Genomic DNA, 16,572 nt, shown 5'->3' on the forward strand with positions numbered 1-16,572 from the left:
TCCGGTCATAAGGTTAAAGTCCATCCGGCGGTGGAGGCTCCTCTATGGGGGTCTTGGGGCACTAGGAGGTTAACCTCTTCACTACTCTTACCCCAGGTGGTTCTTTGCAAAGGCCTTGTACCTGACTGCCCCCTAGCCAGGGATACGGTGAAGACCTCAACGGCGGAGCAGGTGGAAGACAGTAGATTTAAGAACTACCACAACGGCTGGATGGCGGCAGAAGGCTGCAGCAGAGAAGGGTCCCCAGTCGTCTTGGACCCTATGCCACTGGATCCTGACCCGATTCTGTCAAGGATCGTCTGTGCACCAGTCTCCCCACCTTAAACACTTAGTTTTCTAATCAGCAAGACCTAAGCCTAATATTTGTGATTAACACATGCTTTCGTATCTTTTGACTAGGTTGTAAGCTGTAAGCAAGTTTGATATAATTATTGAATACCATTAAAAGAGTCCGCATTTTAACAGTAATGGGTAAAGTTCATGTTTTTGGCTTACATCTGTCACGATGAAAACACATTGTGGACGCGTGTTGTGTCACCCCAAGATGCACAAGGACCAGACAGGCAGGAATAGCAGGTAGGAGCTCGATATAATGTACAAAAATAAAAGAACACTGGTACAAAAATGCAAAAGAAAGTGCGTGCCTACGCACGGGAAGCTAACGCTAAATGTAGCAGTGAGTCCAGAGTCCAAAACTGACGCGCTAAGGCGAAACTTAGCACAAGTAAAGACATAGAAGGAATTTCAACGTGAGTGTAGCTTACAGCAAACAACGGATCAAGAAAGAACTGAGGTAGAAGGCAGGCTTAAATACTAAGGCAGAAATCAAAAACCAGGTTCATGTCAAAAGCAGAGCAGGTGGAACAAATGTGAAACCATAGTAACAAGAATAAAACAAGGAAGTGCACAGCTAGGGATCAGAAGAGTCCAAAAATTATCAGGGAACACAAAAAAGACTCAAAAACCAAAACAATGTTTGATCCGGGCGGCGGATCATAACAACATCGGCCAAAATTATTGTGTTTCCTCTGTCGGGGAGTAGGGATCCTTTAGCGATATGGTGACTGTGAGACCCACGGTGAAAACCGTGGCCTTTAACCGGTCGGGCGTGCCCTTAACACCTTCCTATGGAGCCATAGAGTCACTGCCGTCGTGTCTTAGGGCAAGACACTTGTTTCTGGCAGGACTCCGATGGAAATTAATCTCAATGGGATTTTTCCGGATAAATAAAAAGGTAAAAACTTTTTTTTTTTTACTATACACAACCTCATTTAAATGATTTATTAAACATGTTTGGCTTGTGTTTACTTATTTTATATATTCACTTTATTTTACTCAAACAATCATATCTCGCGGTTGCTTTGTTGGGTCTGCTCCTGTGGAACACCGCAGAGGTCACCACAGTGTATTTGTTTTATTTTTAATTTTTTTGGTTCTTGTTTTACTTTTGTGGCTGTTTGTAGAAGTGGCTGGTTGCATCAACTCTGCTCGTTTAATTTCTTTGATGTCCTTTGTGTTCTTTGATGTTTCCCTCTTAAACACATGTGTGGAGAGGCGGAGCCGAAGGTCCGATAGACAGGCAGGGCGGAGGCGGGGATGGCGAGCGAACGGCGAGGCGGGGCGTGCCGGGAGCGACGCCACAAACGAGATCAGGTGTGTGGATCATGTTAGACCCGCTCGACATCCATTGCTTTCGGTCCCCTAGAGGGGGGGGGGGTTGCCCACATCTGAGGTCCTCTCCAAGGTTTCTCATAGTCAGCACTGTCACTGGATGTGAATTCTCCCTGCCCACTGGGTGTGAGTTTTCCTTGCCCTTTTGTGGGTTCTTCCGAGGATGTTGTAGTCGTAATGATTTGTGCAGTCCTTTGAGACATTTGAGATTTGGGGCTATATAAATAAACATTGATTGATTGATTGATTGATTGGATCGCGCACCTGGACACGATTAACATATCTCCTCTCAATGTATAAAAGGGGAGAAGGAGGAGAGAACGGCACATGCAGAGCACGAGAGACGGAGAGCAAGAGGCAGACTAAGACGCAGCCAACTGAAGAGCGGACCGACGAGCGAGCAGTGGAGAAGGAAGGAGCTGAAAAGCGACCCGACTTACACTAAGGTTTATTTGAAAAAAATAAACAAAAGTCAAACCTGCTCAAGAATATCCTTCCTTGGTGGTCCATTGAACCCGCACGACAGCGAGAGTCTGTCACAACATGCTTATGTGTGCCATGGCTATGAGGTTTTTTTTAATCCTTGGCCTCAGTCAGGCTTAGACTGATTTTTTTTTTCTTCTCACCGGTAACACCCTTTTGTACACCTAAAATTGTTCAACTCAATGAATAGGCTTTCAAGTATAAACTATATTGGACAAAGAAACATTTTGACCTTCCAATGTTGTGTAAAGAGCGACACATTCTCCAGCAGCCTCAGGCAAAGCAGAGCCTGAACAAAATGTCATCACTCATGCTTCATCACCTCAGCGTTTGATTGCATTTACAAACAAACATGTCCGCCAGGCTGACAGTGAGCAATGAAACCATTAAGCCACGCACGGCAATCAACGTTTCCACTATGCAAATGTGTCAAACCAAAAGAAAAAAAAGTTTGTCCATCATAAATCCTTGCCTTTTTTTCTGCTTAAGCACAAACTCAAGGCCCGGAGGCAAGATTTAGATTTATTTTCATTTAATGTGGCCCGCCACTTCATTATTGGGGGGGCCGTCAAGCCATTTACTATGACTCACCATGTCATTCAAAGTGGTCCGTCAAGTCATTCACTGTGGTCTGTCACATCATATAATGTGGTCCGTCACATCATTTTAAAGTGGCCCCTCATATCATTTATTGTGGTCTGTCATGTCATTTAAAGTGGCCAGCCACGTTATTTAAGTAGCCCGCCATTTTATTTAGCGTGGTCTTTCACGTCATTCAACGTGGTCTGTCACATCATTAAAGTGGCCCGCTATGTAATTCAATGTGGTCCATCACATCATCTAATGTTGCCTGCCATGTCATTCAAAGGGGTCTGCTGCATCATTTAATGTGATCCATCACGTAATTTGATGTGGCCCGCCACATTATTAAAGTAGCCTTCCATACCATTCAATGGGATCTACGTCACTTGATATGGCCCGCCACATCATTAAATTGGCCTGCCATACCATTCAACGGGGTCTGCCACGTCATTTGATGTGGTCCGTCACGTCACTTGAAGTGGCCCGCCATATTATTAACTTGGCCTGCGGTTATTCAACGTGGTCCGTCACGCCATTTAATGTTGCCCGCTTTTCCATTAAACGTGGTCCCCTCGTGTTATTTGAAGTGGCCCGCCAGATTAGTAAAATGGCCTGCCCTGCCATTCAATGGGATCTACCACAAATGTGGTCCGTCATATCATTTGAAGTGGCCCACCGCATTATTAAAGTGACCTGCCATACCATTCAATGGGGTCTGCCACACATTTGACGTGGTCCGTCACGTCACTTGAAGTGACCTGTCACGTTATTAAAGTGGCCTGCCATACCATTCAATTTGGTCTGCCAAATCATTTAAAGCGGTCCATCGGGTCATTTGAAGTGGACTGCCACATTTTTAAAATGGCCTGCGGTAATTCAATGTGGTCCGTCACATCAATTAATGTTGCCCGCCTTGCTATTCAAGGTGGTCCCTCATGTCTTTTGAAGTGGCACGCCACATTATTAATTCGGCCTGCCATACTATTCAATGTGGTCTGCCACAACATTTAAGGTGGTTGACTTCTAAAACCAGCAACAATTTGCAATTCAGCCCCCAATAAAACTGAGTTTGTCAGCCATGTTCCAAAGCAACAAGCTCTAAATGGCTAACCTTTTTTTTCCTTTTCTCCCAACAAACCCATCTCTATTTCCCTCCCTCGGGGGCGGGGGGTGGGCGGTTGTAATTATCGAGCTCTAACGGTGGACTGAAGGCGACTGTCAGCACGGACCACTGCAAGGAGAGAAAGACCGCCAAGACGTGTGCGCAGCAAGGACAAAGCAATAAAAAACGAGACAACTGACAAGTGAACGTAAGTTTACAGTCGATATTGTTTAACGTCAATAGTTGATTACGTTCTCTTCTATGCTGATGTCGGCATTTAAACTCAAGCACGCTTAATTAACTACGACAATATAACATAACCTAAACATATGAAAATTCCCATGGAAATGTTCAATTGGAAATGAGCAAAGACTGCCTTAGGCCCGTTGTTTTAAAGACCAAGGCAAATATATAGATATGTTTTAAAAAAAACTATTACATGCTAATGTTAGCTACTTAGCATAATAATTTGTCAGAAAGTAAGGGAATCCATGATTTGTGGTTTTAAACGTCTATATTACCTAAAATGGTGGAATTAAATGCTAGCATGCTAAAATAAGAACAGTTAACGGCCTACTGAAACCCACTACTACCGACCACGCAGTCTGATAGTTTATATATCAATGATGAGATATTAACATTGCAACACATGCCAATACGGCCGGTTTAGTTTACTAAATTGCAATTATAAATTTCGCGCAAAGTATCTTAGCTATAAGTAATCTGCTTTAATCGCATAATTACACAGTATTCTGGACATCTGTGTTGCTGAATCTTTTGCAATTTGTTCAATTAATAATGGAGACGTCAAAGAAGAAAGATGTAGGTGGGAAGCGGTGTATTGCGGCCGCCTTTAGCAATACACAAACAGCCGGTGTTTCCTTCTTTACATTCCCGAAAGCTTTACTATGGAACAGAGCGGTAAAGCGAACATGGTTCCCTACCACATGTCTACCGGCAGGTTTCGGTGAGAAAATGGTGGCAATAAGTCGGCTCTTACCGTAGACATGAGCGGAGAGTTTGCGGCGTTCTTCCTGCAGCTGCGGACTCTCTTGCCTCCTCCCAACGGCCGCCCCCGACCGTCGGATGCTTACACCGTGGAGAAGGGGGGAAAAAAAAATCTCGGCCCGGCTGCCTTGCCTCGTCGTGAAACGTGGCTTCCCACAGAGACACTGGCGGTCACCACACCCCTCCAACTTTCAGGTACGACCATATAACCTCACTAAAACAGTAGTAACACAATAAGCAGACAAGGGATTTTCCAGAATTATCCTAGTAAATGTGTCTAATAACATCTGAATCACTCCCACTGCCCTCATCTTTTTTTTTTCTTTCTAGTCCTTCACTCTCACTTTCTTCATCCACAAATCTTTCATCCTCGCTCAAAATAATTGGGAAATCGTCGCTTTCTCGGTCCTCTCGCTGCTGGTGGCCATGATTGTAAACAATGTGAGGATGTGAGGAGCTCTACAACCCGTGACGTCATGCGCACATCGTCTGCTACTTTCGGTACAGGCAAGGCTTTTTTATTAGCGACCAAAAGTTGCAAACTTTATCGTCGATGTTCTCTACTAAATCCTTTCAGCAAAAATATGGCAATATCGCAAAATGATCAAGTATGACACATAGAATGGACCTGCTATCCCCCTTTAAATAAGAAAGTCTCATTTTAGTAGGCCTTTAATAAACTTGTAAGATGGCATCAGGCATACCAAATGTGCTAAGAAGGTGTGTGGAGAGGCGGAGCCGACGGGCCGGCGGTGGGGCGGGACATGCTGTGGCCCTGCTCAAGATGGCGGCCAGGAGGCGGAGAATGCGGCGGATAAAAGAGGCGGGGCGTGCCGGGTGCGATGCCGCAGGAATCGAGATCAGGTGCGTGGCTCACACACCGGCTCACAATCTGCCTATCTCCTCGCAGTGTATAAAAGGGGAGAAGGAGGAAATATCAAGAAAGAAGAGGTGGAGTGTCCGCAGCAGATACAGCAGTGCAGGAAGAAACAAGAACTATCCGAGAATGAGCCCCAGACGAGACAGCTGAAAAGGCGACCAGCAGCGGAGAAGGAGCTGAAAAGCAACTTGATCAACACAGAAGCTTTCTTATTTGAAAAAATAAAAGAATCACACATGCTCAACCAGATGTCCTTCCTGGGTTGTCCACGCAACCCGCACGACGACGGCAGGAGTCGGTCACACAGTGTTTTTTAACCTTTTTTGGGCCAAGGCACATTTTTTTCATAAAAACAATTACAGAGGCACACCACCAGCAGAAAAGGTTTAAAAAAAAATCTAACTCCACCGGGTTGTCGTGCCTTATTTTGAGTTTGTTGTCGTTTCCTGTGTGTAGTGCTTTAGTTCCTGTCTTGCGCTGTTATTTTGGTGACCCTTCCTGTTTTGTTGGCGTTCTCCTGTAGCCGCGCCACGCCTTCCATTGAGTGCTATCGCCCGCACCTGCTTTGTTTTCGCAATCAAGACTATGCGATGTGGTGTACCCTGCCTTCCGCCCGAAACGCAGCTGAAATAGGCTCCAGAGACCCCCCACGACCCCGAAAGGGACAAATGGTAGAAAATGGATGGATGGATTGACTATTAAAGTTGTGCTTATGCTGTCCTTCTTTTGTGGGGACATTGTTGATTGTCATGTCATGTACGGATGTACTTTGTGGACGCCGTCTCCGCTCCACACGCTGTAAGTTTTTGCTGTCGTCCAGTATTCTGTTTTTGTTCACTTTGTAGCCAGCTCAGTTTTTACTTTTGTTTTCCATAGCCATCCTTATCCTTCAGTGCCTTTTCCTAGCGGGACTTGCCTTTTGTTCTTTTTTTGTTTTAAGCGTTACATACTTTTTAGCTTGCACGGTGTCTCCCACTGTGCTCTGCATATTGGGATCACGACAAACCGTCCTCAACACGTTCCGACTTCTGCACAGCAATTAACTACCTACTGCCACCTACTGGTTACCCTGCCAAGTCTACACAGCACAGGCACTAAAACACTGCACATTATTATAATTATTGATTTGCAAAAAAATATTTTTTGAAACATTTAAGTGAAATTGCATAATTTGCCACGGCACACCAGACAATATCTCACGGCGCCGCGGCACAGTGATTGAAAAAAACTGTGTTAAGATGCTTTAAATAGTTCCCACATTACCGCACAGTGTGTTTCCGACTTGAAATATATTTTGTTTAAAACACATTTCTCCAGTAGACACCACGCTGAGACAAGTACTGCTGACTCACCCCTGAAACGACGGCATCTTCTCTGTCTGACTGAATATTCCAAGGTTTTGCACCCAATGTTGGTTAGTCTGTGATCCGAAACTGTGGGTCAGCAAGCCGCATGCGGCTTTAATGGCTCCCTGGAGCATTTTTAAAAAAAGGGTTTGAAAATGGAAAAAGATGGGGGGGGAAATATTTTTTTTGTTTTAGTGTGTTTTTTGTTTGAGGACAAACATTCCCAGTTGTTAGAAAGCCCACTGTTTAATATCTTTGTGTGTATACGTCACTGACGAGAGTATTTGGTGAACATGGCTTTGTCCTACCAATTTCGACGGTTCTTGAACTCACCATAGTTGTGTGGACTGTGACGCAACAGATTGTTTACATGTAAAATCTTCCACTCCTTTGTCTCATTTTGTCCACCAAATGTTTTATGCTGTGCGTGAATGCACAAAAGTGCGCTTTGTTGATGTTGTTGACTTGTTGGAGTGCTAATCAGGCATATTTGGTGAGTGACTGCTAGCTAATCAATGCTAACATGATATTTAGACTAGATGTGTGTACATATTGCATCACTATGCCTCTTTTATTGTGACAATCGGTCACTTCGTTTCTGATGGTTTTCCTTTGTTTTATTTACTTCCCGTCAGTGCCCTTATTTTGTTAAATTTCCTGTTTGTTCTGCGTAGCACTGTTTTCTCCTCACCTGCTGTTGATTGGCAGCCGGTGCACACCGGCTGCCAATCAGCATTTGTCTATTTAGGTTTTCACTCAAGCATTCCTCAGTGCTCGAAGGTCGCACTTTTTGTTGGAACGTTTGTATGCAAGACTGCTTCATTTTTCTGTTATTTGAGTAATAAAACTCATCATACCTTCATTTCACTCTCCTGGTTCCTGCATCTTGGGGTCACAAAAACGGCAGCAATGCGGGTTCCTAACATTTATAGGTATATTTGAGATCATTTAATATCCTTTACTTTTATCTTCTTTGTATATAATTTAGTTTTGCATGTCTCAAGACATGTTATCCGTATGTAATATTGGCTGCATTTCAGATACCGTAGTTGTTTGTGTGCCATGTTGTTCCAGACCACAGCAAACATGACCTTGCTTGCCAAAGATTCTAATAAATCTATTAAAAGAAGACAGCCTTAACTTGGACACACACATCTATACTTTTGGCCATTAAAAGCCAATAATTTCCAGGAGTTATCTCACCTTCTGAGTAGCCTCTGATTTACTCATGGTTTCTAATGTTGTAAAAATGTGTAGAATAAATATAAAAATTTCAAAGTTTCTGTCAAAGAAGGTCACCTACATCTGCGGTCCTCTCCAAGGGTTCTCATTGTCATCCCATTGGGTTGAGTTTTTCCTTGCCCTGATGTAGAATCTGAACCCAGGATGTCGTTGTGGCTTGTGCAGCCCTTTGAGACACTTGTGATGTAGGGCTATATAAATAAACATTGATTTGGTGGAACATTGAAAAGAGTGAGGAGTGTCCTGACCAGATATCGAGATCCCTAGTTTGATTGATGTAAAATGTTCTTTATCACATTGTTTACTTTCAATTGTTCATTAAAGATCTGTTTAATTTTATGATGGCTCAGGTGATTCGCTACAATAGGGCCCCACGGCACACTGGATTCCAGTTAATTGAAAGACCACAACACTGGGTATATTAAATTTAATTTAAAGGCCTACTGAAATGAGATTTTCTTATTTAAACGGGGATAGCAGGTCCATTCTATATGTCATACTTGATCATTTCGCAATATTGCCATATTTTTGCTGAAAGGATTTAGTAGAGAACATCGACGATAAAGTCCGCAACTTTTGGTGCTGATAAAAAAGCCTTGCCTTTACCGGAAGTAGCAGACGATATGCGCGTGACGTCACGGGTTGTGGAGCTCCTCACATCTGAACATTGTTTACAATCATGGCCACCAGCAGCGACAGCGATTCGGACCGAGAAAGCGATTTCCCCATTAATTTGAGCGAGGATGAAAGATTCATGGATGAGGTAAGTGAGAGTGAAGGACTAGAAAAAAAAAAAAAAAAGACTATACAGTGGGAGCGATTCAGATGTTATTAGACAAATTTACTAGGATAATTCTGGAAAATCCCTTAACTGCTTATTGTGTTACTAGTTGTGACGGGCGTGGCCTGTGCGCCTGCGGGGAACTCGGAAGCAACAGTCTTCCACACTAGTGTTTTAGTGAGATTATATGGTCGTAACTGTACAGCCTGAAGGTCGGCCCCGCACCTTTCTTCAACACCAGTCGACGGGTGGTGGCGATGCCCATCTCTGCCCTTCGCAAGGGACCCTGTTCGAAACAAGATCTTTCGAAATCATCGCTGCATAATACACTGTACTTTGTGTGTATGGTCCAATCCAACCGTGTTTGCTTGATCGCTCTGTTCCATAGTAAAGCTTCACCGTCATCTTTCGGGAATGTAAACAATGAAACACCGGCTGTGCTTGTGTTGCTTAAGTCGGCCGCAATACACCGCTCCCCACCTACAGCTTTCTTCTTTGACGTCTCCATTATTCATTGAACAAATTGCAAAAGATTCAGCAACACAGTTGTCCAGAATACTGCGGAATTATGCGATGAAAACAGACGACTTATAGCTGGGAACGGTGCTGGAACAAAATGTGGTCTACAATGTGTGACGTCACGCGCACGTGTCATCATACCGCGACGTTTCAGCAGGATACTTCGGCGCGAAATTTAAAATTGAAATTTAGTAAACTAACCCGGCCGTATTGGCATGTGTTGCAATGTTAATATTTCATCATTTATATATAAAGTATAGGACTGCATGGTCGGTAGTAGTGGGTTTCAGTAGGCCTTTAAGAACTTGCATACAAAGCAACACGTTGCGTCGGCGTATTGAGTGGGGGAAGGGGTCTTAAACGACCATTGTGTGTGTGTTTGGACAAGGATAAAGTTAGGTGGGATTTACCCTGGATAGTGTAGAAAAGGCCCGAGTCCATGAGCACGATTTGATGAAGCCTATCGAGTGAACGCCCTGGGATGACAAAGACCTGAATGAGAACATTCATAAACACATACATTATATCGTTTTATATTGAGTTCATGTGAAAAAAGGCATTGTTAATATAATAATCAAGTGTCAATCCAGAGTGACCATCATGTCTGCGACTTACAAAAATAGTCCCGTTCTAATTGAACTCCTTTGAGGGACATTGTAAGCGTCGCCACCCTTTCACATTTTTAACAATGTACAGGAGATAAGCTTTCAAACGTACCAAGTGGTATCTCCCTTTTCTTTATGTTTCCCCCTCATATCCCATTTTGATTCAGTCAAAGGTTATTTTCTTTTTTTTTTATTTGATGTGTAAAATTTGAAATATAATTTATTCCAGAAGGAGGGAAACAGGGGAATTGGCTGCCTCCCAGGACTGCTATCTACTGTGTTTTTAGGTGACAAGGAAAGACACACAGGGTCCCTCTGTTCCAGGACCACTGCTGGATTCTTAAAGGGGAACATTATCACCGGACCTATGTAAGCGTCAATATTTACCTTGATGTTGCAGAAAAAAAGACCATAAGTTTTTTTTAACCGATTTCCGAACTCTAAGAGGGTGAATTTGGCGATGTAAACACCTTTTCAATTGTTCGCTGTCAGAGCGATGATGTCACAACGTGACGTCAAAACGTGAAGCAATCCGCCATTTTCTCAAACTCATTACACACACAAGTCAAATCAGCTCTGTTATTTTCCGTTTTTTCGACTGTTTTCCGTACCTTGGAGACATCATGCCTCGTCGGGATGTAAATTTAGTTAGAAGCAAGGGCGTCGCCAGACATATTTCACTGGGGCGTGTGCCCCACTGTTGATCTGCAGTGCCCCAGTAAAAATTTCACCAATAAAAAAAAAACACTTCAGTTTTAAGTCTACATAACATAGACAACAGCGCACATACTACTTAGTATGGTAATTGATTGCTACTGTATTCACTCCATGAGCACATGGCTAATTAATATGGTAATTTATTCACGTGTGGATGAGACTTCAGTTGAGAGAGAGAGAGAGACAGAGAGAGGATGAGCATAACTGCTGAGGTAGGTAACGTTAGCCAACAACAATTTGTTAATTACATTATTTTGATTTTGATTTGACTCATACTCTAACTCCGAGATGGATTTAAGAAAGTTATTCGCCCGCAGCAGGGAAGAAGCAGCAAGAAATGAGAGATGTAAGTGAAGTCCTAGCTAGCTAGGCAACATCATTGTCTTAAATTGATGCTAAGTTAGCTAACGTTCTTCCTTGTATCAAGACAAACATATTCATTTGCTGTACGAGCTGTCGGGGGTATTTCCAATGAACATGAAACGTAATGTTGGTTATTTTCTGCTGGTTCTGCATCAATGATGATTTGGAGTAAGCATAAGTGAGTTGAGTTCTTCTCAAATGGTTTATCTTCAGGAAGAAAAACATTTTTCCATATCAAGTCGTGAGCCAAATTTTTAAATCATTCAAGTTTATTTAACGGAAAAATAGCACAGTAGACTTGTCTTGTTAATCGGTGTGACTTTGACTAAAATAATCTTCTTTTGTCACCAGAAAAATGGCTACAGCTAAAGCATCGGGTTTTGTTTCCAGAAAAAATAGTAACATTTCTGTATTTGTTTTCAGAAAGAAGGATGAAAATATCGGGTTTTGTTGCCCCATTTAGATTTTTAAAAAATATATTTCCATGTCTGTCCTGAGTCCTCCTCCAACTTGTTAGTTGGTTTGATTTTTGCTAAAATACTCACTAATAGTCACTAGAAAAATGGCTAAAAATATCTGGTTTTGTTGCCACAATTTGATTTTTTTCTCTCTAAACTTTTTTTTTTTCATGCACACATCTGACTGCGACTCACTGAAAATGACACACAATCCACTTTTATGTCACGACCCACCAGTTGGGTACCACTGGTCAACTGTATAACAGTTACTGTAATATTTCCATGTCTGTCCAGAGTGATTGACCACTTTGCAAAAATGAAAACGAGACGTCAAAGTTTACTTCTCAGAAAATGATTCCCTGAACAGACACACAACAGTTGTTCATTTATTCTACTACTGTGACTTTATTGTTTTGTGTATATTTTATAGGATTCGCCACATTGCCATAAATGGAAATTAAATAATATAAAAGAACCCAGAGATGTAGGGGTGCTTTATTTTTTATTTTACTTTTGTAGATGTTAAATTTGCAGATGATTACTGCATTAAATATTTCAAAAAGATTCATTGCTCTTCCTTTTTGCTTTTACCAGTAGCAGTTTAGAAGTCTGGAGTAAAAAAGTGCACAAGTAGGTCAAATGCATTAGTTAATTTCAGGTGGTTAATCAAAGATCCATACAACATAATCTGATATGATTTCATAGTTTAATGCACTATTTATGTATTTTTTATGATAAATAAGTGCTAAAAATGTTTTTGCTTGCGCGCTTTGCACGCTCACATGAATTATTTGTGCCTCAGGTGTGCCCCAGTACAGTATTAGGTCTAGCGACGCCCCTGGTGTGCCCACGGGTGTGGTGACCGCCAGTGTCTCCGAGGGAAGCCACGTTTCTCGACGAGGCAAGGCAGCCGGGCTGAGATTTTTTAAATTTTTTTCCCTCCACGGAGTAAACATCCGACGGTCTGTGGCGGCCGGTGGGAGGAGGCAAGAGAGTCCACAGCTGCAGGAGGAACGACGCAAACTCTCCGCTCATGTCTAGGGTAAGAGCCTAATGTAAACAAGGAAACACCGGCTGTGTTTGTGTTGCTAAAGGCGGCTGCAATACACCTCTTCCCACCTACATCTTTCTTCTTTGACGTCTCCATTATTAATTGAACAAATTGAAACAGATTCAGCAACACAGATGGCCAGAATACTGTGTAATTATGCGATTAAAGCAGACTACTTATAGCTGGGATCGGGCTGGAAAAAAATGTCTGCTACAATCCGAGACGTCACGCGCATGTGTCATCATACCGACGTTTTCAACAGGATACTTCGCGCGAAATTTAAAATTGCAATTTAGTAAACCAAAAAGGCCGTATTGGCATGTGCTGCAATGTTAATATTTCATCACTGATATATAAACTATCAGACTGCGTGGTCGGTAGTAGTGGGTTTCAGTAGGCCTTTTAAACGATGTCATTACCTTCACGTCGTGTCCGATTCAGTCGCTTTGCACCACGGGAAAACAAACCACACCAAAGCCCAAGTCTTGACAAAAATTAGGCATTATAATGTGTTAATTCCACGACTGTATATATCGGTATCGGTTGATATCAGAATCGGTAATCAAGAGTTGGACAATATCGGATATTGGCAAAAAAGACATTATCGGACATCTCTAGTTGCTGCCATTAAATTCTAAGTTAATTTAAGTTAATTTGCAAATAAAAATATGTTTCTCTGATCCAACATTAAAAATTAATATAAGTTGAAAAATGATTTGCAAATCATTGTATTCTGTTTTTGTTTCCCATTTACACAACGTGCCAACTTCACTGCTTTGGGGTTTTATACATAGATGCTACAGTAAATCGCTTGAAAAACAGCCAAACGTGCTTGATAGAGTATTAATGTATTCCTCACGGATGACCAAAACATAGTTTTAAAAAGATGATAATGGAGCCAGATGAGCGTGTAATTATGACAAGCAATAAATACCCCAACCCTCCGGCTGTTTTGTTTTGTTCATGACGTTTGACCCCCACCGCGATTACACAACTTTCATCTTCGCCGACAGCAGTAGTTATTGTTGTGCGTTGAAAGCCTTTGGCAATTGACATCCTGTAATTAGCTACTTCACTGAGCATATTTTATTTGAAAAAATAATATGCACCATGAATGGGGTCGGGGCAAGCTTATTCAAAAGGGCTGATGGTGAGGATGGGGGCTTCATCCGAGGGCCCAGGCTCATTATGTTGCATTAGACGACGCCGCGCTCGCAGGCCAAAGCTCGGAGGATTGCATGGAATTTTAAAGCCGCCTTTGACCAACGTCGTCAAAGCAGGCCCATGTCGCATAACGAGTTGCTATTTAAAAGGGTAGTTCACTTCAATTCCTCTATGTATGTGTAATACTTTTAATTTGCGCTGGTTTTTACACCAAATTACTTCAACTAAAAACAGTACTACTGTTATTTTTACATGTACAAACCCTGTTTCTATATAAGTTGGGAAATTGTGTTAGAAGTAAATGTAGTGAGTCTTATTCTGCGTTGTGTAGTTTTTTAAGTACGAGACACTCCACCATTCCGTCGTTTCATCATTTATTGGCCACCTTTGTTGGAAACATGAAACACATACACAGGTCTCTACTTTTCTGGCGGAGTGATACCTCATCAGCAAAATTCCGAAAGAAGAGGAAGTAAACAACAGTCATTCATATAAAAATAATAATTTAAATTACAATAACAAAAACGTTTTATCACAAAAAATAATAATAATAAACAAATCCACATACCTTTGTTGGAAACATGAAACACATACACAGGTCTCTACTTTTCTGGCGGAGTGATACCTCATCAGCAAAAGTCCGATAGAAGAGGAAGTAAACAACAGTCATTCCTATAAAAAAATAATAATTTATATTACAATAACAAAAACGTTTTATCACAAAAAAAAAATAATAATACACAAATCCACATACCTTTGTTGGAAACATGAAACACATACACAGGTCTCTACTTTTTTGGCGGAGTGATACCTGCGTAAATACCATGTGTAATTATGACCAAACATTTCAAACATTCGACACTCTAATCCTTACTTAACAAAATTGTGCATAAAAAATACTTAAAACAACACATCACTTACACCTAAAACATTAATGTTTTAACTTTTAAAGTATTATGAAAGTTTAGAAATAATATTTACACAAGAAACACAGAGCAATGAAGAACTATTACCTCATCAGCAAAAGTCCGATAGAAGTAAATAACCGAGAGTCACTTCCTGCACCGGACATTCGGTTCTTCAAAATAAAACCAATACTTCAAAATAAAACATAACACCCTGTCTTGTTCATAATATAGCGCAATAACATCACACTATTACATAAATATAAACGGAATACAATGATTTGCAAATCATTTTCAACCCATATTCAATTGAATGCACTACAAATACAATATATTTGATGTTCAAACTCATAAAGTTAATTACTTTTTTGCAAATAATAATTAACTTAGAATTTCATGGCTGCAACACGTGCCAAAGTAGTTGGGAAAGGGCATGTTCACCACTGTGTTACATCACCTTTTCTTTTAACAACACTCAAACGTTTGGGAACTGAGGAAACTAATTGTTGAAGCTTTGAAAGTGGAATTCTTTCCCATTCTTGTTTTATGTAGAACTTCAGTCGTTCAACAGTCCGGAGTGTCTGCTGTCGTATTTTACGCTTCATAATGCGCCACACATTTTCGATGGGAGACAGGTCTGGACTGCAGGCGGGCCAGGAAAGTACACGCACTCTTTTTTTTACAAAGCCACGCTGTTGTAACACGTGCTGAATGTGGCTTGGCATTGTCTTGCTGAAATAAGCAGGAGCGTCCATGAAAAAGACGGCGCTTAGATGGCAGCATATTTTGTTCCAAAACCTGTATGTACCTTTCAGCATTAATGGTGCCTTCACAGATGTGTAAGTTACCCATGCCTTGGGCATTAATGCACCCCCATACCATCACAGATGCTGGCTTTTGAACTTTGGGTCGATGAGAGTCTGGATAGTTCGCTTCCCCTTTGGTCCGGATGACACGATGTCGAATATTTCCAAAAACAATTTGAAATGTGGACTCGTCAGACCACAGAACACTTTTCCACTTTGCATCAGTCCATCTTAGATGATCTCGGGCCCAGAGAAACCGGTGGCGCTTCTGGATGTTGTTGATAAATGGCTTTCGCTTTGCATAGTAGAGCTTTAACTTGCACTTACAAATGTAGCGACAAACTATATTTAGTGACAGTAAAGTGTTCCTGAGCCCATGTGGTGATATCCTTTAGAGATTGATGTCGGTTTATGATACAGTGCCGTCTAATGGATCGAAGGTCACGGTCATTCAATGTTGGTTTCCGGCCATGCCGCTTACCAGGAGTGATTTCTCCAGATTCTCAGAACCTTTTGATGATATTATGGACCGTAGATGTTAAAATCCCAAAATTTCTTGCAATTGCACTTTGAGAAACGTTGTTCTTAAACTGTTTGACTATTTGCTCACGCAATTGTGGACAAAGGGGTGTACCTCGCCCCATCCTTTCTTGTGAAAGACTGAGCATTTTTTGGGAAGCTGTTTTTATACCCAATTGTGGCACCCACCTGTTCCCAATAAGCCTGCACACATGTGGGATGTTCCAAATAAGTGTTTGATGAGCATTCCTCAACTTTATCAGTATTTATTGCCACCTTTGCCAACTTTTTTGTCACGTGTTGCTGGCATCAAATTCTAAAGTTAATGATTATTTGCAAAAAACAAATGTTCATCAGTTTGAACATCAAA

The 16,572-nt window shown here is 41.6% G+C and overlaps 1 long non-coding RNA gene across 7 annotated transcripts in view; it reads right to left on the reverse strand.

Moving 5' to 3' along the window:
• The window catches only part of LOC133537904 (uncharacterized), a 34,733-nt gene extending 19,736 nt beyond the window's left edge, over positions 1-14,997 (reverse strand). For 5 of the 7 annotated variants that reach the window (XR_009802885.1, XR_009802883.1, XR_009802882.1 and 2 more), the window contains exon 1: positions 14,358-14,480. This is a non-coding gene — a long non-coding RNA (uncharacterized LOC133537904). Of the gene's footprint in view, positions 1-14,357; positions 14,481-14,540; positions 14,645-14,726 lie in introns of those variants that run through there. The other 2 variants (XR_009802886.1, XR_009802887.1) reach the window with 2 other exon arrangements.
• Positions 14,998-16,572: the final 1,575 nt, after the last annotated feature.

The sequence above is a fragment of the Nerophis ophidion genome, linkage group LG19 (assembly GCF_033978795.1).
Source record: "Nerophis ophidion isolate RoL-2023_Sa linkage group LG19, RoL_Noph_v1.0, whole genome shotgun sequence".
NCBI lineage: Eukaryota > Metazoa > Chordata > Actinopteri > Syngnathiformes > Syngnathidae > Nerophis > Nerophis ophidion.